This window comes from Dermacentor andersoni, chromosome 3 (genome assembly GCF_023375885.2).
Source record: "Dermacentor andersoni chromosome 3, qqDerAnde1_hic_scaffold, whole genome shotgun sequence".
Lineage (NCBI taxonomy): Eukaryota > Metazoa > Arthropoda > Arachnida > Ixodida > Ixodidae > Dermacentor > Dermacentor andersoni.
In genome coordinates this window covers 5600758-5622254 of record NC_092816.1, presented here as the reverse complement: position 1 = coordinate 5622254, position 21497 = coordinate 5600758, and the positions used below count along the sequence as shown (strand labels likewise).

The following is a 21497-nucleotide window of genomic DNA, read 5'->3' as shown; positions in this document are numbered from 1 at the left end:
CCATGAGGAAGAAAAAAAAAGAACAGGTACAAAAAACACGACGCTACTTCCAACCGGTGTATACTGAAAGGGCAACATAATATACCGTTTGCCCCAACTAACGTTAGCCAAGCTGCTAAAAAAACGAACAAGAAAACACGATGCAAGATACCATAGTAATACCTACGGTGTTTGGTCATCAGACCTCTGACGACCGACCACGCTATAGGTCTTATAATCGTATCTTGCACCGTGTACCTTTATAGAGCGCAGCCTTTAAGCGCCCTTCCTGCGGCGAATGTCGGCGTCCCTCGGCGTAACTGGGCGAACACGGAGCTCAGCGGAGGATCACATACTGCGATAATGAAGAGAGCGCGAGGAGGAAAGCGGAGAAGGAGGGTGTAGCGGCATCATGAGGCGGAAATTGGAGGAGGAGTGTATGGCGAAAGCGCGAGAATAAAGGCGTAGTGCCGCGCAAGGCTGGCTCTGCGGAGACGACGGCTACGAGATAGCGCCAGAGCCTGTTCACCGATAATGGTACCGACACCATATGGAAACAAAGCTTTGCGTGAGCGGAGGTCTGTCTGCGGCGGCTGCTGTGAATCGCGCCCACGCGTCACCCACGCGCTGCCTCTCGCGGTCTTCCGATTAGCGAGACAGTCGCGCCACACTTCGCTCCGTTTGCAACGTGCCGCACGAGACAGATTGTCCGCGCCAGCCAACGTATCGCGAAATGAAAACGCATGTAAAGCTGCGCTCAAATTTCGCATTCCGGAGTATCGTAATTGTAGCAGCTTTTTAGCAGCTTGGGGCGCTATTCTGGACATTCCGCCATTTTCTTCGATGCATGACGTAGGCGCGACGCAAACAAAATGGCGCTGGTGGCCCAGTTTTGCTTACGTAACGTGACGCCAACTTGACGTTTCGCCTAAGAAACTGAAATGAAGGCACTGAATGAAGCGTTATCAGTAAAGAAAAACAGTTTTCCTCCGCAGTAAAAATAAAGCAGCTATCTCAAAGCATATGATGATTCCGTCGAAAACGCTTCTCGCTTCCGTCGTCTGCTGCGTACAAGCCGTCGTCTGCTTCAATAGCGAGGATGTGTGTCCCCGGAAAATGGAATGAGTCATCGCATGTTGGCGCCAACGCGCTTGTTTTCTTGCTTGAGACAACATACGCGACCTACCAGTGGCGATGCGCGCACGTTCGGCCACGTTATCGCTATTTCGTGAAACGCAAGTGACTCAGCCCGACTCGGCTGGCTGAGAAACGGCCGAATATCACCGATAGCGTTGCGCGCGCCAGAGATATCCACTAGCGCGACGCAAGCGCCGGCGCTGCCATCTCTTGTTCATTTCGCTGGTGCGGGAGGAAACTTCAAGGCGCCGCCTTGCGTACATTTCTTTTTATAAATTAGAAAGAGGCCGTTGTCATAACTTTTGATTGTGCGAAAAGGCATTAATCTTGATTACAATACAAATGCAGCAGTGAAAAGTGGACAACATTGCCGAAAGTTTGCTATGTTCAACCAATATTATTTCGTATAAACGCGTTCTTTTAAAAAATGATGGCCCCAAACACAAATGCCAACACCACCCGAGAGCGATGCAAATACTATGAGCACGCGTTATGAACAAAAGATTTTCGTGGTGCCAAACGACGGGGAAAATGTGGCGATACGCATTCCTCTCGGCTGCCATTGCATATGGCTGCTCATTAGCATAATTCGCGCGGCTCGTCGCAGCAAAAATTATGGCGGAAAATCTCAGCAATGGCGGCCCAGCGCAACGTCACGCATCGTCAAAATGACGTTTACGAAACAGCCCTTCCTGTGACGCTCCTCACGAGATATTCCTTCAGCCAATCAGCAAGCTGGCATTGCGCATATCTTGGATCGCCACCACATATTCGCGCAATTGCAGATGCATTGCACTGGCTTCTGCACACTACCGCTCACACTCTTTTTGAAGCGCTAACATCGCAATATAGCTGCCAAGGACCAAAAAAATGTATTAGTCCATAAAATTTGCAGCTCCACGTCACGTTTCGTCATCTTGATGAAAACGCAAAATTGCATTTGGCAATACTTCCGCTTCCTGGCACAAATTTCAAAACACGTGACCTCTCGACAGCCAATCGGAGAGTAAACATGGCGGATAATGCCGGCCGTGCAGCCGCCATGCGTGTCCAGAATAGCGCCCTTGGCTAACGTTAGCTAGGTTACCATATATACAGGGTGTTTCGGCTAAATTTAGCCAGAGTTTAAAGATATGCCGATGTACTCTAAGACGACGCGGCCAAATACATGTTGCTCAGTTTTGTATGTAGCGTCCAGCTATTTCTTTGTATTTTGCATAATTAGATAATTAGTCAAGATAATTAACCAACTTCTGAAGCAACGAAGTTAGGCAAAAAAAATCCAATTAGAAAGTGGTAGAGCGCTTTGCAAAATGTCCGATTATACGGTTTCTAACGTTCTATCTATTAAGTATTAGTGTATTTCAGCTTACTGCGGATGCCCGCGAAATAAAAAAAAAAGTACCACGTGACATACCCGCTTGCGCGTCGTTATGGCAGCGCTCCCAAACTGTCCGCGTACAAACGAACATACCATCTAGCAGGGCGTGCCACGGTTTAAAAGGCGACAGGGCAGTGCCGGAGGCGTTAGATGTGCGATTTACGCCAGCGATGTGCTTCCCTCGCGGCGGTTCATGATAGCGATGAGGAGACGCAGCGGCAGCACAACCGGCTAAATGTTCGTTTGTGCGCGGAACGCTTGGGAGCAGTGCAGTCATGACGCGCAAGCGGGAATGTCACATGGTGCTTTTTTTGTATTTTGCGGGCATCTGCAGTGAGCGGTAAAACAGTAATACTTAAAGGGCCCCTCACCAGGTCTGGACATTTTGAGCTGACAAGCGCAGAGTATACATTGCGCGATAACAATCGTGTCTGCAAAGTATTACATCGCTACGCGCCACGGATAGGCCTGAAATTTCAATCCGAATGCCGTTTCCCTCTTCACTCGCGGCGAATCCGCTAGGAGAGGGACAGTGATGGAGTCGGGCTCCTGCGCCGACGTAATCGTGTCCGCACTGTGACGTCGCTCATGGTGACACGTGACTTCGAGAATTATTCAAGACAACATTTCTCATCTGTGCGATCTGTTGCTTGAATTGATGAATTGAAGTTTAGAGAAATAATAAAACACACAAACGGAATGTCTGCGTGTTTTTTTTTTTTTTTGTTTTACTTCGCGCCGAAGCAAGAGAGTTGTACTTACGCTTCGTCTGTTTGTTCCCACGGTCGTGCGGTCACGTGCGCAGGTACCGAAACTATGCCATTTTCTACCGTGTTCCAGCGCGTGATAACGCTCTGCGATCCGCTTGTTCTGCCTCAGTATTCGTGTAGCACTGAATTATACTGCTAGTCATGTTTCCTTGTGCACAGCGCGCAAAATCGTGCGCTGCGCGAATGAGACAACTAGGGGGCCTCGATGCGCGCGCCCTCTACACGGCGGCGGAGGGGAGCGCGTGCATCAAGGGCCTTGATGAGCGCGCTCCCCTCCGCCGCCGTGCAGGGTGAAGACAACCGCGTCGTCTGCTACGGTGTCCGCCATTATGATGCCCGCTCCGTAGGCAATCAACGGGCGTCGCTGCATGTACAGTTCGCTTTGATAGCGTGTGCTGCTTTAATGATATGTCGAGAACACGAAATTTTCGCATCAGCAGTGTGAAGGTATCAATTTACTATTCTGTCATTTTTATTTTTAAAGCGGGATTTCTAACTGGACTTGCTGGCAGCCGAAAACTGCCGTCCACGCTAGCCGCGCAGACCTTAAAAGAACGTCTTGTTGGGCTAGCTGGTGACTGTTCACCTTGGTTAAAGGCACGAAACATACGCAGGCACGAGTCCCGCCGTCTTTCGCTGTGTCTGTGTGTGAGTTTCGTGCCTTTAACCAAAGCATAAAGACCATTTGGCTGCCAGCTGAAACCCGAATTTGTTTAACAAACCGCGTGCCGCCACGGGACAAACGAATAATTGTCATCGCACACCCTACTTTCAAATCTTGTTTTCGAATCAGTCGTCAGTTAGCCCATTTACGGGCTGAATGCTGCAACGCTGAGTAAAAAGCAATGATCGTAACAGTCAAATAACCACTCTGCGGTTGAAACGAGGCCGTGTGTAAGTGATGTTCTACCAATGTTGAATGATTGTTTCGGGGTCACGGAAACTGCAGTGAATGTGGCAGCTTTTCATTTGTGTCTGTGTTACCTGTCTGTCTTACCTGTTTGTGTCTGTGTTTCCTGTGCTGACATTTGCGAATTTTTTAACGTCGCATATTTCAACCAATATCACATCCACGGCCTTTCTTTGTGATTTCGTAGCATCGGATGTGATGGATCCGTGGGAGAGGGCATCGGAAATTTCGACGAACTGAGGTTTTATTAACATGCACCGACACCGAACTAGCACACAGCACCATGCGTTTAACCTCTATAGAAACTCGGCCGCGGCGGCTGGGTGGCTCCCACGTCCTCAGGATCAGCAGTCGAGCGCGATAACTACAGAGCCTATACATCCGGGCCGCTTTTAATGCTTCATTGTAGTTCGAAACGTAATTTATATTTGTTCTGTGGGATATTACACACTAATACTACGAAATGAACCATTTCTGGCGCATTCTTATGTTTAGATTGAGTATACAGCATGCGCTTTCATTGAACGTTTTATTTTATTTTGTAGCCGTATCCTGTTTAGCAGTGCTTCCATAGTTATTCTTAATTTTCTGTTTAATTCTTTTACCTTACTGTAAATATGCAGATGAGGGTAAACAAAATACTGAATGCATACCAGATTATTTGGTGCCTTACATGTGGCTTATATAGCACTAAATCACGACTCTCACGTAGTAATTGACTATAAAGCCCTGTTTAGCATATTTTCGGCACGAACATATTGTCAACTGGTAATTGCTATAAACTGGTCATCGATGCTGCTAAAATAAAGTGGCCATACGGCTTCTCAACACTGAGAAAAAGTGCATTCAATTCATAGCAATTTCCGATGTGATAGCTTGTTTATTTGGTCGGGAACTTTAAGGATTTCAAAAACAACAAGCGCTACAACTCACTGCAAATTAACTGCAGCGCATGCCTTGCTTCCATGCCCACTAATTCTCGCAGCTTCGAGCTCGCGCAGGTGAATGCGTAGCCTTACTCTTGCATAACTTGATATCAACGTGTGTTCCAGAGAATCCTTGTGTCGCTGGCATGCCTCCAGACTGTACTAAGCCCTCTTGATTAAATATTCTGTCACAGCCTTTAGAGAAGACTTCAGGGTGAACAGGTTGTCAGTCCAGGATGTGATTCCTTTAAAGTGCTCTTCGCACGATGTGAGCAAGCTCATAACTTCACCGCTCGGATAACATAAGTTCTTACCATCATGAACATACTCCTTTAGTGCAGTTAAATATGCATGCCCATGGCTCGTCGAGCCCAGCATTGCAGCCCTGCACTGCTCGCCGTTTTTCCTTTTTTTTTCAAAATTCCTTTCGCAAGAAAACCACCAATATGGTGCAAAGTGCTGCACTCAACTGAAGTCAGTGCTTCCTCCAGTCATTCCGTGAGTGGTTCGTGAACTGGGGCACGCAACACCCGCGCATTTAGGACCAGAAAACGCCGTGCACGTGGCTCTCTCGACCGACCGTAACGATATGTGGGGAGCGCAATGGCGGCCGGCGGTCGCAAGGCGGCACTGAGCCCTTCACAGAATGACTCCACCCTCCGAGAGGTCGCGCACATCGAGGCACCCTAGGGACAACAGCTCACGCGCGACGCCGTCGGCGGATGTGCGCAGCGCCGGAAAAAGAAATAAGAGAGAGAGGAGCACAAGAGTAAAGGCGTGACGTACGCGTCACGCGATCCTCGAGGTCCGGTATGCGAGAACGCAGGGAAGGAATTTTGGTTGCGTAGGCTAGACGCGGCGACTGGAGAGAGCGTTTTGCTTGGCAATGGGGCCCGCCTGCTGAAATCATGAGTTCGCGACACTAAAATATTTCTATGTTGGCTATTAAGAGCCGATTTGAAAATTTTTTGCTGCAGAACGCAGCCTAGGGGACACGTAGCAACTTCCAGCGTGTAACCAAAATTTGCTATGGGGCCTGGTGAGGAAAGGGCTACTCCGGCGTTTTCTTAACCATATTAGGATATTGTCATTTTCAAGTGGTATTGACGGTCCTGTCACCGGTAGGGCGGTTCAATTTCCTTCGAACTTCATACATAATTTTAAATAATCAACAAACGAGATACCGAAACGGGTATCGTGTGGCGTCACGATGAGGGAATGACGTCACAGGTCCTACACCGGCATAATGTAAGCACGCAGTACACTTGGCGCTGACACCAAAGAAGCGAGGCTGATGACGTCTCCTGACGACAGAGGAAGCTTTTGCAGAGTTTCCGATAGCGGCGATTTAAGCGACGATTTCAGCGAGAGTTGGGTGTAGACTCTGACGTCGCAAACACAGGGTGGCGAGTAGAAAGTCATGAGTCTTGAATGCAACCAATTTTTAAAATCCATTTTCAGGAAAACTAAATTATTTGTAGCCATATAGTTTAGCACAAATAATCACAATTCAAAAGAGAACATATATGCGAAATTTTATTAACATCAGTGGACATCGAAGAATCGCCGGAGTTGCCCTTTAATAAATAGAAGGACAGAAACTGTTTATTCGGACGTTCTGCAAACCGCTCTGCAACTTTCTATTTGGAATTTTTCCCCTAGCTTCGTTGCTTCAGAACCTGGCTAATTAATGGTGACTAATTATCCAATTAAGCAAAATAAAAGAAAAAGAATGCGTGACACGCTACATACAGAAGTGAGCAACATGCATTTGGTGGCGCCGTCTTAGAGTGCATCGGCATATTTTTAAACTCTGGCTAAAGTTAGCTGAAACACCCTGTATACAGCATATAACGCTGTCGTCAACGCGGCTCACGCGCCTAGCTGACACTAAAGCGAGCGACCATTCGAGAAGCCTGAAGAATCTCTGGTGCCGTGAGAGGAGGAGATCGAAGGCGCCCTTCCTGCAGCAGCCGCGAAGTTGTGTGCTCTGACGGCGGCGCCTGCTCGGCCGAATGAAGCGAGATTTGGGAACTCTCACAGCGCCGCAATAGTGGAAATGTGGGAGAATACTTCGAAATCAGTGGCGTCACAATGACGTTCCCACGCAGAGGTTTAGGCGCGAAATTCGAAAAATACAACTTTGACCGTCATTCCATTTTCTAACGTTATACATGTTACTGTACAATTAGGCAAAATAGTGCTTTCAAATGATAGTTTATCAATAAACACGGTTTTGTGCTATTTAGTGCCTCTTGAACCACGTTAAGGACAACATTATCTGTTTTCTATACTGACAACGGCTCTTTTTTCCTACGACCCGTTCGTAACGAGTTTTTGTAAATTTGCTATTAATTAGCAAGTGACCCAAGTTAGCAACCTGTCAAGCTATTTCTGGGCGTTCAGACAGGCCGAGTCGCGCATAGGGGAAATTGTGTAGCGAGGAGGCGCTTATAAAGACAATCTCGAGGAAGCCGGCAATATATAGCTGCGTCATATATTGTCGGCCGCTAGTGGGGCATTACCTTTTTAATTTTCGTCCACGGCATTCCGACAGATGTACAGATATATAAACGATGTCTTACGTTGTCTGCATTGGGGACATCGCCAGACTCTGCACTGGTCTGCGCCCTGGGCCTGTGATCTTGCGCCGCAGTCGCGCAGCTCGAGCATCTCGACAGCAGCAAGATGTCAAATAACTGTGCTATCCGTGTGCTGGTTTGTACGAATGAAAGACGATTCGAGGAAGAGACAGAACTGCCAGCATTTCTAAACGGTAAGAACAATTCAGCTGCCCATTACATTAGCATTCCGAACCGACAAGAGAGCGAAATTACGATTGGAGCGCATGCGCCTGGTGATAGCCAATAAGCTGTCGCATGTACGCATATGCTGGCACATACCGCGTGCATTATGACAGTAGAACGGACGTCAGGTTTCTTTTCTTTCGTGAGACTTTGCTTCCTTTTACTTTATGGTCATGTAAAGTCTTCGCGAGCAATATGTGGCAAGGAGAAGGAACGCTAAGATGTACGCGAGCAAGTCGGAGATACGTATGCCTCTGCGCACATCACAGCTGGTGGCGATTGGCTGATCCTCAGGGTCGGCTAGGGGTCTTCGTTGTGTCGAACCGCCTCGGTCGGCGTACGGCCGAGAATTGCAGCCCGGCGTCGGGAGTGTTCGTGCGGCTCGGAACCCGGCACGAGCGGATGTTGTGAGCGTCGCCTTTGGAACGGGGTGGTGGGTTGCGCCACCAAACTCTTGCTATTATGCTGCCTAATGTCCTACCTAGGCTAAAAAAAAAATTTTGAAAGAAATCGCTATGTCTACCGCTAAACCGCTTTGTATGTCTGCGTTTTTTGTCGTTTCCCTATTTTTCTTCACCAATCGCCTCTTACTAATCTCTATTGCGGACATGTTCACTTTTCCACTGCTCTCGCTGAACTCAAGGGCTTCAAGGAGGCCAGTGGTGCCTAAATCGACCGCTGGGTAGACGTCTTCAAATTCTAATAAAACATGCTCTATAGTTTCCTTAGCTCTACCGCAGCAAGCACGTGCTTCTTCCTTCTTATTCCTCACTTTATAGCTGCGTGTTCTAGGGCATCCCGATCTCGCTACGAAAAGTAATGAGCTTCCCTTTGCGTTATCTTCAATTCCTTCTTTCCTGATTTCGTTTTTTCCTCCTAAGTAGTTACTCATGGCAGGTTTATTTTTTAGATTATTTCGGCCTCTCTGACTTTCCGCTTGACGTTCTTTGTAGATGTGTTACTCACCCTACAGGCCGCATACTTGCTGGTAAGCTTCCAAGTTCTTTTCCTCCACTGTGAATCAATGTTTTTTCCTGTACAAATACCTCTACACTCTCCCAGCCCATTTATTTTCTTTCATATCCCTCAGTCGTTCTTCATAATCAATTTTACTGTGAGCTTCACTCACTTCAACACTAGTCCAGCCCATATCACCCTGCACAGCTTCATTTGCAGTCTTCCCGTGTGCACCCAATGCGAGGCGTCCAACTGACCTTTTTTTCCCATCGAGTCCTGATTGTACCCCTGATTTAAAGCAAACAACCGCACTTCCAAAAGTAAGTCCTGGAACCATTCCACTTTCCCACATACCCCGCGGAGCACCTCGTACCTATTGTATCCCCATAGCGCTCAGTGCTTAATTATGGCTGCATTTCTCTTCCCCCTTCACTGTTATTCTTCTTTCCGGTGTTTCTACATATCTATTGCCTTCGTTTATCCATAAACCAAGGTATTTATATTCTCTTACCCGAGGTATTTCCTGGCTCTGTATCGCCACTGTCTGTTCACTGTTTTCATTGAATACCATAACACCTCATTTTCTAACACTAAATTTCAAACCTAAATTCTTGCCTTCCTGTCCAGACGTTGCAAATCACTTTGCTTGTGAGCTAGCAACGCAATGTCGTCCGCATGAATAAAGCTGCTGCTCTACTACTGATGGATGGATGGATGGATGGATGGATGGATGGATGGATGGATGGATGGATGGATGGATGGATGGATGGATGGATGGATGGATGGATGGACGGATGGATGGATGGATGGATGGATGGATGGATGGATGGATGGATGGATGGATGGATGGATGGATGTTATGAGCGTCCCCTTTGGAACGGGGTGGTGGGTTGCGCCACCAAGCTTTTGCTATTATACTGCCTAATGTCCTACCTAGGTTAAACAAAGAAAAAAAATGATACACTGTGAACTACCACGCCCAAATTTTCTGATCCCCTATTGCGAACTGTGCTTTTGTACGTCTCCGTCTTTTGTCGTTTCCCTACTTTTCTTCCACCAATCCTCCAATCGGCTCTTACTGATTAGAGTGTGCAGCAGCGCCCCCTGTCCGCAGCGCGGGAGAGCGCCCTATCGTTGCGGGTCCTCGCTCTGCGTACGCTATTACTACAGAACCTCTGTAGATTCGGTAGCAACGTTCCTAGGCGTATTTTAGTTTCGCAGCTCCCTATGCGAGCTGTTAAACTGGCCGACGTGGCCGCAGCGGCTTTCACTGGAACTACCGGCGCTGCAGTCGCGTCTTTCGTCACGCGCCGCGCGTCGTCTGCTCCTTCATCGTCTGCACCAACTGGTTTGTACCGCTTGTCCGTCTACAAATGTAGTTTAGATACGCAGTCTTATTTTTGTGACAAACCTGCCGCGCTTAAGTAATAGCGACTTTATTTTATCGATGTATCTGTGTCTCTCTTCACGCACGGTGCTTCGTTTACTATCATTCGGGCGACGCGTCGTTTGCCCCACCTAACCTGGGCCACTTGCTCGTTAGTGAATGTTGTTTAGCTGCCCGCTCCAATTTTGATGCCGAAGTCAATGCAAAAACCGCAATTTCCCTGTGCCGACCTCGAAGTGCACGTGTGGTTGGCGCATCGAGGCTGTAGCTGTACGGCGCAAATGAGTGGCCGGGCGCATCGATTCGCTGTTCCAACCAACTTGTCCTAGTCAGAAGCACCATACTGGTCTACTAAGTAATTTTTTTTCTAGCAGCGCGTTCATGCCATGTGTAATAAAAACGAGCGCCTCTATATAATCTGCAGCGGCATTAAGAACGTATTGCGCGCCGCTCGATATCGTAAGGTGCTACTCCTCTGCTGCTCCAAACGCTACTCCTCTGCTGGTAAGCTAACCGCCTCTCATTATTTTAATGCATAAACATTTTTTGGCAAGTACCCTTGTAAAATCTGTCTGCTACACGAAAAGTTTAATGCCTTTTATCGACACAAAAAAGCGTAATTTGCGAAGACGTACATTAATTCGTTAAAGTAGTGTAAATGTAGATGATTGGTATCTGTATAAGCTATAAACGATTAAAAAAAAACGAAACTCCTATCTGAAAACTGAATGTGCCCGGTGAATTTCTCCACCTGACACCTGTCCCGTGTCTAATAAACCTAATTTTTGGATGCCTTCTTACATGTTTCTCACGCATATAAAGATATGTGTACGTTCAATGGGATCGGCAGGAAGTGGCAAGAACCGATTCGACAACTCATCATTCATAGGTGGGAGGATTATTTTATTTTTTACGAACAAAATTGGCAACTAACATTGTGAAGCCTTTTATTTACTTGAGGAACCTTTTTTCAAACTAATCTTGAATGTTTTTTTCCGGCGGATACACGTGCACGTGCTCTGTAAGCGGTCGTTTTATATCCTTTTTTTACCTCTTCTTTTTTGTCGAGTGAATGCGCATCATCACATAAAACTTGATTAGTCATGTGAACGATTACAAATCTTCACATCCAAGTGTAAGCACTCGCAATTGGTTTCTCCAGCCTGACTGGGATGATTCACTAAAGTGTGATAAATTAATGTTTAATTCTGTACGCCTCCATTAACGTTCATTAACGACCGCATATCTCTGCGAATAAAGAGGATTGGGGGGTGGGGTACAGAATCACGTACATTTGAAGCCACAGGCATTTTGCTCCATCGTATTGCCCATACTTATGTTTATGTCGTCACTTAAGGGTTGTGTTCGGAGGCTTGCTCGAACAAAGTTGCCCCTACAGCAAGAGAACATTCGTAACCTTTCGCAAGTACTGCACTACTCTGTTTGTGGCGCACATATGAACTTGTATGTCGCTGTTTTACTTTGGCTTGATGTTGTGCAAACCCGGCCGTGCTTAACTGCCAAACCGTCTGCTTCTCCGAGGACGATTTCAATTATGCCTTTGAGGGTAGCATAGCCGCTCGAAGTAGCATTTTGTGGATTTTGTTGCAGCTGTTCATGCAGCAAATTAGGTGCGATACTCTTCACGGACAAAACTTTCCATAACTCAAAAGATTCCACCTTTGCGTTGCTTCATGTTAAACGATTCACATATGGCTGCTGCGTGGCATGTTCAATAAATTCACGCTTTCCTAGTACAGAAGGCAAAATCACGGTCGTAAGGGTTTGATCACAGTCAGTAGCGCATATTTCGAAGGCAAGCACAAGAATATTACGAGTACTTTTGGTTTCAAACCTGCATGAAGTGCCTCCCTGCAAGCTTCCGTCGAAGTGCCTGCCAACACTCGAGCTGCTTCTGTCGGTAAACTTGGCTTTTGCATCACATTTCTTCGCTTCCAGATGTTTTCGCGAAGACCGGGAATAACGAAGTCGTGGAATCGCGCCGCGAACAAGCGTTCATGCTTCTAGTGAGGAATCAATATATGTGTTCTCAAGAATTGAAATATCGATCGTCGTCCTGGACATGACGTTCACACACTTCGGACTTATCTGTGGGGCATTCTTTCTTTCGGCGCAGCATGTGTTTCCATATATAGAACTCTCTGCCGTCGTCGCCGTACGAGAAAAATAGTGACCACCAGCTTCGCGTTGTACCTGGCCGCTAGAGCAGCCGTGGGCAAAGCAGAAGTGCACAGACGCCGAAACGCGCGAGATTTTTAAAGGCGCCGCATGCCACACGACACGACGACAGTATACCGATCGACAGACGATACAGCACCACCGAAATGGAACCAGAAGTGGTGGGAGTGACGAAAAACGCTATCGCAGCGGCACTAGTTCGTGTGACCACCACTTCGGCCACCTCCCGAGTGGAGCTGTGAGGCATATCTAAGAACGTTGTTCGGTAGTGCCAGCGGATGGTGGTGCTTGCCTTATGGCTGGGTCATTCAGAATCGACAGTATGAACTTGCAGTACTAGAAACATTTACGCGTCCTCGCTGTCCATGTGCAGCCCAGTGTACGTGTGCGAGCGTCTGGGAAAAATTTGAGGATCCATTCCGTTCTGTGAAGGTGCATGATCAGCGAATCTGTAGCACATCACACAGGGTTGGACAAGGGTACACGTGATCATTTTCATCCTATGCCATTGGTAGCGACGGTAGCTTTGTGATCCCGGCGATATACACTGATTGGCTCGGCTAGAACCTTAGACAGAATCTTGGCCAAAGTTAAATCTATACACGACCGTTGTTCAGTAGTTGAGTGACTTGGATTGGTGTGCCACTTCAAACCTAAATGTACCAGCGCAAAATGAGTGAGCTATTTCTTGTCTGGTTTTGAAATGTCCACATTGAAGTCTCCAACGATGATTACAGGAGTAATCTCATCAATGCTAACACATTCAAAGTGCGCAGTCACGAACTTCTCGGTATCAAACTTGGTTGTGCCTGTAGATATCAAAATTCCGTCTTTCGTTTGTACGGAAAAGACAATGTCACAGTCCATGGCATTGCCTTCTTGCGAGTCAAGGGTGTATGGCAATGCCTTCTGCTCGTGAGTACATGTGCTATTGACAACTATTCCAGCATAACCGTCGACTTGAAACAATACACCTTGAATTTTTTTTCATTTATTATTATTATTATTATTACTGTCACGTGGTAGTGACGCTTAAGAAGGCAGCAAAACTGTGATTAACGACACGGGCGTTTTTATTGGGCGAACTTGTACCCTCAAAAACAGGCTACACTCAAAGAACAACGGTAGCTGCGAACACACTCGGCGATCGTCGAAAATCTGATCAGCGGGTCAAGCGCGTCGGCTTTTATAGATGAGTCGTCGAATGTTCCAGAGTAACCGCTGGGACCCGCGTGTCTTCCACAAAGTTCTACACTATTCGCGTCGTGCATACACGCAATCAGATGACACAAGTTGCGGGGAAAGACAGCGGATGCAACCATCGATAATATTCCAGAAACTTCTTTTACATGCAGGCGCGTCCTGCGCTGTGCGATAACATTTGTTAGGGGCGGGAAGTGGTCGCTCGATAAAGATGAAGAAGTAGACATGTCATTACCCCCCTCTTAAAAAGCATCGTCCCGATGCTACAAATATAAGAGAGTGAAACATAAAAGGACACTTATTAAACAAAAGTGACAAAACAACGAAAAGAAACAAAGTCGGAAGGTCAGTTACGCGAAGTCCCAAAGTTCATTAACGCTGGTAGCGGCGCCCGCTGTGATAGCGAAATGCCTTCTGGCACGACCTCATAGTCCAGTGCGCCAATACGTCGGATGATCTTGTACGGTCCGAAATAGCGACGCAAAAGCTTCTCGCTCAGTCCTCGTCGGCGTATAAGGGTCCATACCCAAACACGGTCGCCGGGCTGGTACTCAACGAAGCGTCGTCGGAGGTTGTAGTGTCGGCTGTCGGTCCTCTTCTGGTTCTTGATCCGTAGGCGGGCGAGCTGTCGGGCTTCTTCGGCGCGCTGGAGATAGGTAGCGACGTCAAGTTTCTCCTCGTCCGTGACGTGCGGCAGCATGGCGTCGAGCGTCGTCGTCGCGTTCCTGCCGTAAACCAGCTTAAACGGCGTGATCTCTGTTGTTTCTTGCACCGCCGTGTTGTAAGCGAATGTTACGTACGGCAGGACGGCATCCCAGGTCTTGTGTTCGACGTCGACGTACATTGCTAGCATGTCGGCGAGGGTCTTATTCAGGCGCTCCGTGAGACCATTCATCTGTGGGTGGTAGGCCGTTGTCCTCTTGTGCCTTGTCTGACTGTATTGCAGAATGGCTTGGGTGAGCTCCGCTGTAAAGGCCGTTCCTCTGTCGGTGATGAGGACTTCTGGGGCGCCATGTCGCGGCAGGATGTTTTCGACAAAGAATTTCGCCACTTCGGCTGCGCTACCTTTTGGCAGCGCTTTAGTTTCAGCGAAGCGGTTGAGGTAGTCTGTCGCCACGACGATCCACTTATTTCCGGTTGTTGACGTCGGAAAAGTTCCCAACAAGTCCATCCCGGTCTGCTCGAATGGTCGGCAAGGAGGCTCGATTGGCTGTAGTAATCCCGCTGGTCTTGTCGGTGGTGTCTTGCGACGCTGACAGTCTCGGCATGTTCTGCCATAACGGGCGACGTCGGCAGTCAGGCGCGGCCAATAATACCTTTCCTGTATCCTCGATAGTGTCCGGGAAAATCCGAGGTGTCCAGCGGTTGGATCGTCATGCAGGGCGTGCAATACTTCTGGACGCAGTCCTGACGGGACAAAAAGAAGGTAGTTGGCGCGGACTGGTGAGAAGTTCTTCTTTACGAGTGTAGGTTGTCTTGAAGCGAGAACGAAGACAATACTCGCTTAAGTGCCCTAGGGACAACGTCGGTGTGCCCTTCCAAATACTCGACGAGGTTCTTCAACTCCGGGTCTGCTCGCTGCTGTTCAGCGAAGTCTTCCGCGCTTGAAATGCCAAGGAAGGCGTCGTCATCTTCGTCATCTTGCGGCGGCGAGTCAATGGGGGCGCGTGATAGGCAATCGGCATCAGGGTGTTTTCGTCCGGACTTATAGGTTACAGTGATATCATATTCTTGCAGTCTTAGGCTCCACCGCGCCAGCCGTCCTGAAGGATCCTTTAAATTCGCTAGCCAACACAAGGCGTGATGGTCGCTGATGACTTTGAATGGCCTGCCATGTAGGTAAGGGCGAAATTTCGCTGTAGCTCAAACGATGGCGAGGCATTCCTTTTCGGTTGTAGAATAATTGCCTTCCGCTTTTGACAACGACCGGCTAGCGTATGCTATCACGTGTTCATGTCCATATTTTCTCTGCACTAGAACGGCACCGAGGCCTAGGCTACTGGCGTCAGTGTGGATTTCGGTATCGGCGTCGTCGTCGAAGTGCGCAAGTACGGGCGGCGACTGCATGCGTCGTTTGAGTTCTTGAAATGCGTCGGCCTGCGGCGTTTCCCACTTGAACTGGACGTCACATTTAGTTAGCTGTGACAGCGGCTCAGCGATGCGTGAAAAGTCCTTGACAAAGCGCCTATAGTAGGCACACATGCCAAGGAATCTACGCACTGCCTTCTTGTCGATGGGCTGCGGCAACTTTGCGATGGCAGCTGTCTTCTGCGGGTCGGGGCGGACTCCAGACTTGCTGATGACGTGGCCTAGGAACAGAAGTTCACCGTAAGCGAAGCGGCACTTTTTTGGCTTCAGAGTGAGCCCTGATGACTTGATGGCCTCTAGTACTGTCGCTAGCCGCCTAAGGTGATCGTCGAAATTTCCGGCGAAGGCGACGACGTCATCCAAGTAAACAAGACAGGTTTGCCACTTCAATCCTGCTAACACCGTGTCCATGACGCGCTGGAACGTTGCAGGCGCCGAGCACAGTCCGAATGGCATGACCTTGAACTCGTAGAGGCCGTCTGGCGTGATGAAGGCGGTCTTTTAGCGATCTCTCTCTCGTCGACTTCTATTTGCCAGTAGCCAGACTTGAGATCCAAGGACGAGAAGTATTTTGCGTTGCAGAGCCGATCTAATGCGTCGTCTATCCGTGGTAGGGGGTATACATCCTTCTTTGTGATCTTGTACAGTCGACGATAATCGACGTAGAAATGTAAGGTTCCGTCCTTTTTCTTCAGCAAGACAACAGGGAATGCCCAGGGGCTTATCGACGGCTGGATGATGTCGTCGCGCAGCATTTCGTCGACTTGTTCTCTCATAGCTTCACGTTCTTGCGGCGAAACTCGGTAAGGGCTCTGGCGGAGTGGTCGAGCGCACTCCTCGGTGATTATGCGATGCTTTGCGACTGGTGTCTGTCGAATCCTTGATGACATAGAGAAGCAGCCTTTGTATCGTCCGAGCAGACTTCTGAGCGGTTGTATTGTTGTTGAGTGATGTTGTAGTCTGGTTCGGGAACCATGATCGTCGGGGTAGATGCGGCGGGATCCGAGAGGACGAACGCGTTACTGGTTTCCAGAATTTCCTCGATGTACGCGGTCGTCGTGCCCTTGTTGATGTGCTTGAACTCCTGGCTGAAGTTTGTCAGCAACACTTCAGTTTTTCCTCCGTGCAGTCGAGCGATCCCTCTTACGACGCAAATTTCACGGTCGAGCAGCAGACGTTGGTCACCCTCGATGACGCCTTCTACGTCGGCAGGTGTTTTGGTGCCGACGGAAACGACAATGCTGGAGTGACGCGGGATGCTGACTTGACTTTCGAGCACGCTTAAGGCATGGCGACTACGAGAGCTCTCCGACGGTATCGCTTCATCTCCCGACAGCGTTATCGACTTCGATTTCAGGTCGATGATTGCGCCGTATTGGTTAAGGAAGCCCATGCCGAGAATGACGTCTCGTGAACACTGTTGGAGGATAACGAAGGTGGCAGGGTAAGTCCGGTCATGAACGAAAATTCTTGCCGTGCATATTCCAGTCGGCGTAATGAGATGTCCTCCAGCGGTCCGAATTTGAGGGCCTTCCCATGCAGTTTTCACTTTCTTCAACTGGGCGGCGATGTGTCCACTCATGACGGAGTAATCAGCCCCTGTGTCGACTAAGGCGGTGACTGCGTGGTCGTCGAGAAGCACGTCGAGGTCGGTGGTTTTTTGTCTTGCATTACAGTTCGGTCTTGGCGTGGGATCACGGCTACGTCGCGTTGACCTGTGGCTGGTATGTGACGTCGTCAGGTCGTCTTTTATCGTCGTATTCTTTGCTTCCACACTTCGTCGGGACGGCGGCGTGTCGTTATGTCGTCGAGGTAGTTTCTTAGGCGTCTTCGTCGGCGGCGGAGGATCTTCGTCAGTTCGACGAACAGCAACCGCACCTCCATCGGTTGCTGCTTTTAATTTTCCGGATACGGGCTCGCTGACCGGCCCCGGACTGGGCCAGTGTATGGTCGGCGCTGCGGCGACAGGTAGCGGCCTGGTGACGGCGAACGGAACGGTCGTCGAGCGCTCCACTGAGTGGCGGCGACGTAGTCGGCGATATCGCTTGGTCGTTAGCCAAGCTGTGCTCGCGGCGCGTTAACGGCGAACCCTCGCAGTCCCATTTCCCGATATGGGCATCGGCGGTACACGTGGCCGGCTTCTCCGCAGTGGTAACAGAGCGGCCGGTGGTCAGGAATGCGCCAAATGTCCTTCTTCCTCGCGTAGCGGCGCTGGGCGACAGGCGGTCGTGCTGACGGCGGCGGCGGTGGACGACGTAATTGTGGCGTTAGAGGGCCCTGGCGCGGTCGTGCAGGGGGGCCTTGACGGCGGGCGACGGCGGCGTAGGTTATCGCTTCCGGCTGGGGCTGCGGTGATTCTGGTTGCGCCTCAGGAACTCCAAGCGATCGGTGCACCTCTTCTTTCACGATGTCGGCGATCGAGGCCACTTGAGGCTGCGACGAAGGCAAAACCTTGCGCAGTTCTTCGCGCACAATGGCCCTGATGGTCTCGCGCAGATCGTCCGTGGCCAGTGATTGAATTCCTGCGTAGTGGGTAGAGTTTGTACGGCGGTTGAATTGTCGGTTCCGCATTTCGAGTGTCTTCTGGATGCTGGTGGCCTCGCGAAGGAACTCTTCTACGGTCTTCGGTGGGCTTCGTATCATTGCGCCCAAAAGTTCTTCCTTCACACCACGCATGAGAAGGCGGACTTTCTTCTCCTCGGGCATATCTGGGTCTGCGTGGAGGAACAGACGGTTCATTTCTTCCGCAAAGATGGCAACGTTCTCGTTAGGTAGCTGCACTCGGGCGTCCAGCAATGCTTCGGCCCTTTCCTTGCGCCTGACGCTCGTAAAGGTGTGCAGGAAGCCGCTACGGAAGAGGTCCCATGTTGTCAAGGTCGACTCCCGGTTCTCGAACCACGTTCTGGCGGCATCTTCTAAGGCAAAGTATACATGCCGCAGCTTGTCGTCGTAGTCCCAGTTGTTAAAAGTCGCGATTCGTTCGTAGGTCTCCAGGCAAGATTCCGGGTCTTCATTCGCTGCTCCATGGAAGGTCGGTGGGTCCCGAGGTTGTTGTAGGATAACGGGGGACGCTGGGGCAGCCATTGTTTTGACCACGATCTTCTTTGTCGACTCAGGTAGAAGTCCGTGCTCTGGGGGCACTCTTTGCAGTCTGCGGCTAGCACGCTGGTCTTGGGCGATGTTGGTTTTGTCCACGGGCTTCGGGCTTGGATCGCGACTTTGCGGGGGTGTTCGGTACATGAACGCACTAGCACCTCCACCAGATGTCACGTGGTAGTGACGGTTAAGAAGGCAGCAAAACTGTGATTAACGAAACGGGCGTTTTTATTGGGCGAACTTGTGCCCTCAAAAACAGGCTACACTCAAAAAACAACGGTAGCGGCGAACACACTCGGTGATCGTCGAAAGTCTGATCAGCGGGTCAAGCGCGTCGGCTTTTATAGATCAGTCGTCGAATGTTCCAGAGTAACCGCTGGGACCCGCGTGTCTTCCACAAAGTTCTACACTATTCGCGTCGTGCATACATGCAGTCAGACTACACAAGTTGCGGGGAAAGACAGCGGATGAAACATCGATAACATTCCAGAAACTTCTTTTACATGCAGGCGCGTCCTGCGCTGTGCGATAACATTTGTTAGGTGGTGGGAAGTGGTCGCCCGATAAAGATAAAGGAGTACACGTGTTATTATTATTATTATTATTATTATTGTTATTATTACGGGCGGAGTTGTTGAAGCCTGCTTCACCTACGCCGCGGGTCGGCCCGGTATTGCACGACCTCCGGGATCGGCCATAATTTTTGCCCACGGACACGACACATGCATTGGGGGGACGCATACAGCTCCGCTGTAAAATGCGCCCCGTGGCAGTTTGCGTTCGTGGCTGAGGGAACGCATGCGAATGGAGCGCGCGTCGTTTGGGCACATTGAGTTGTCGCGAATCAAGTTGTACACGGTCGGGGCTCCGTCTCTGCTGTTGTGAGGCGCTATTGGGGACGCTACATTGCGGGCCCTCCTCCGGCAGTGGTGGCGGCCGTGTGCGCTGCTCTCGAACGCCGCGTGCCCGCACGTGCGGCAGCCGCGCTCGCCGCCCGAGGCGGCAGCGCGGTGCAGGCCAGCGCGCGTCCGTTGTCCGAGCCGACATGGCGGTCGAACGAACCAACCAGATGGGCTCGCAACGAGTGCTTTTACTTTGGCGGCTACAAATTGGTGCTGTCGCGTGGCAATGCCGACGTGTCGTAATGCGCAGCCGGTATATGTTTTAAAGACACGATGCTCCTGGGGACGCGCTTTAAGGAACGCTCTGGCGACGTATTATTTACCTGGCGTCCCAGTGTCCATTGCGCGATGGCTTAATTACGGCCGGTAGTTGTCCCTTGCGGTTACTCACGCACACGGAAAGGTCGCGCCAAGCTCAGTCTGTCCGCAGCGTTGCATCCGGCGTCTAGTGGACGTGCCAGCGAGGACGCGGAATAGTGTGGGAAAAAGACGATGTCTCGAGCGTAATCTATCAGTTACGGACACGCGGACGCAATGACGGACGAAAAATCATTTCCACTCTGTGAAGGTGGATGACCAGCGAAGCTTTTCTGTTTAGCACGAGGGACAGAGGTGACAGAATTTTCAACAAAGGTACAAACTCATTTATCACGATTTTTCTATACATTCGCGTGGACGACGGGACCGCCGCCCCGACGAGCCGGAGGAAACTAGACACGCGTGACGTTTCGACGAGACCGCCACCACGGGGGAGCGGAAGGAAAGGAAAGCACTTGGAACGCCGACAAAGAGAGGCATGGCCGACGCTGGTCAAAGTGTAGTATCTGTTCTTCTCAGCCTAATATCTGATACGGGTTCTATCTCGACCCAAGAAATTAAACTTACTTATGGAAGCAAGACTGCGAGTCGGCCTAGTTGGAACAAATTCATCTTAAAACTTATTGTGCGCAACAAACAGGGACGAAGAATAGAAGAAACAACGCTCGTCCTTGTGTTTCTTCTATTCTTCGTCCCTGTTTGTTGCGCACAATAAGTTTTACTTATGGAAGTTCGCGCAGTGCTTGAACCCTGCTTCGCCTCCGCCGCAGGTGGGCCGCTATTGCACTATCTCCGGGATCGGTCCACGGTTTTTGTACATGCAGAAGTGAAATGCACGGGACCCTAGCCGTAAACAGCTTCGCTGTAGAAAAGGAAGTAACAGCCAAGTACACGGGGTGGTGTGAGCACGAGGTGGCATGAAAGCCAGCCATCATCAGACATGCAAACAGGGTGTCAACGCGGCTGCCGCTCCAGAACGCGTCTGCTCGTGCGTGGTCGAGGTGACGAAGATAGCTACGGTAACGGGGCGTCAGTCTCGCGACCAAGCTTCGTAATCGTGCACTTGAGCGAGGCAACAACAGCTGACAGGTGCCCTCAAACAAAGCTATTTTGGTTCCGAGGAAACGAACAACGCCGTGCAGCTCTGCACAGAGCCTCTCGAAGCGGTTATTCTCTGAGGGTTTGCCGGCCTGTATATATAATCGAGCTGCCGTGACCAAGAAGAGCACAGGTGCGAAGCTCGTAATCGCGCGGCCGGCTGAGTGTAGTTGGTGTCCTGTAACGGACCAATCCGAATTCTCCAGTCTCGTGCATGGAGCGAAACCAGTTGTGTGTTCACGTGTGTTCACTTCCACGGCTGTACAATTCTTACGGAATCTGTATGTTGTATGTAAATTACGTGTAATTTGCATAAGGTTGATATGGAAAACACGAAAT

The 21497-nt window shown here is 49.8% G+C and overlaps 1 protein-coding gene and 2 pseudogenes across 3 annotated transcripts in view; all 3 read left to right on the top strand.

Moving 5' to 3' along the window:
• Rbp6 (RNA-binding protein 6) overlaps positions 1-21497 on the top strand; it is a 1068785-nt gene that overhangs the window by 55463 nt on the left and 991825 nt on the right. The gene's annotated exons all lie outside the window — the stretch shown is intronic.
• LOC126520969 (U2 spliceosomal RNA) lies at positions 19429-19544 on the top strand (annotated as a pseudogene).
• On the top strand, positions 20539-20684 carry LOC126521029 (U2 spliceosomal RNA; annotated as a pseudogene).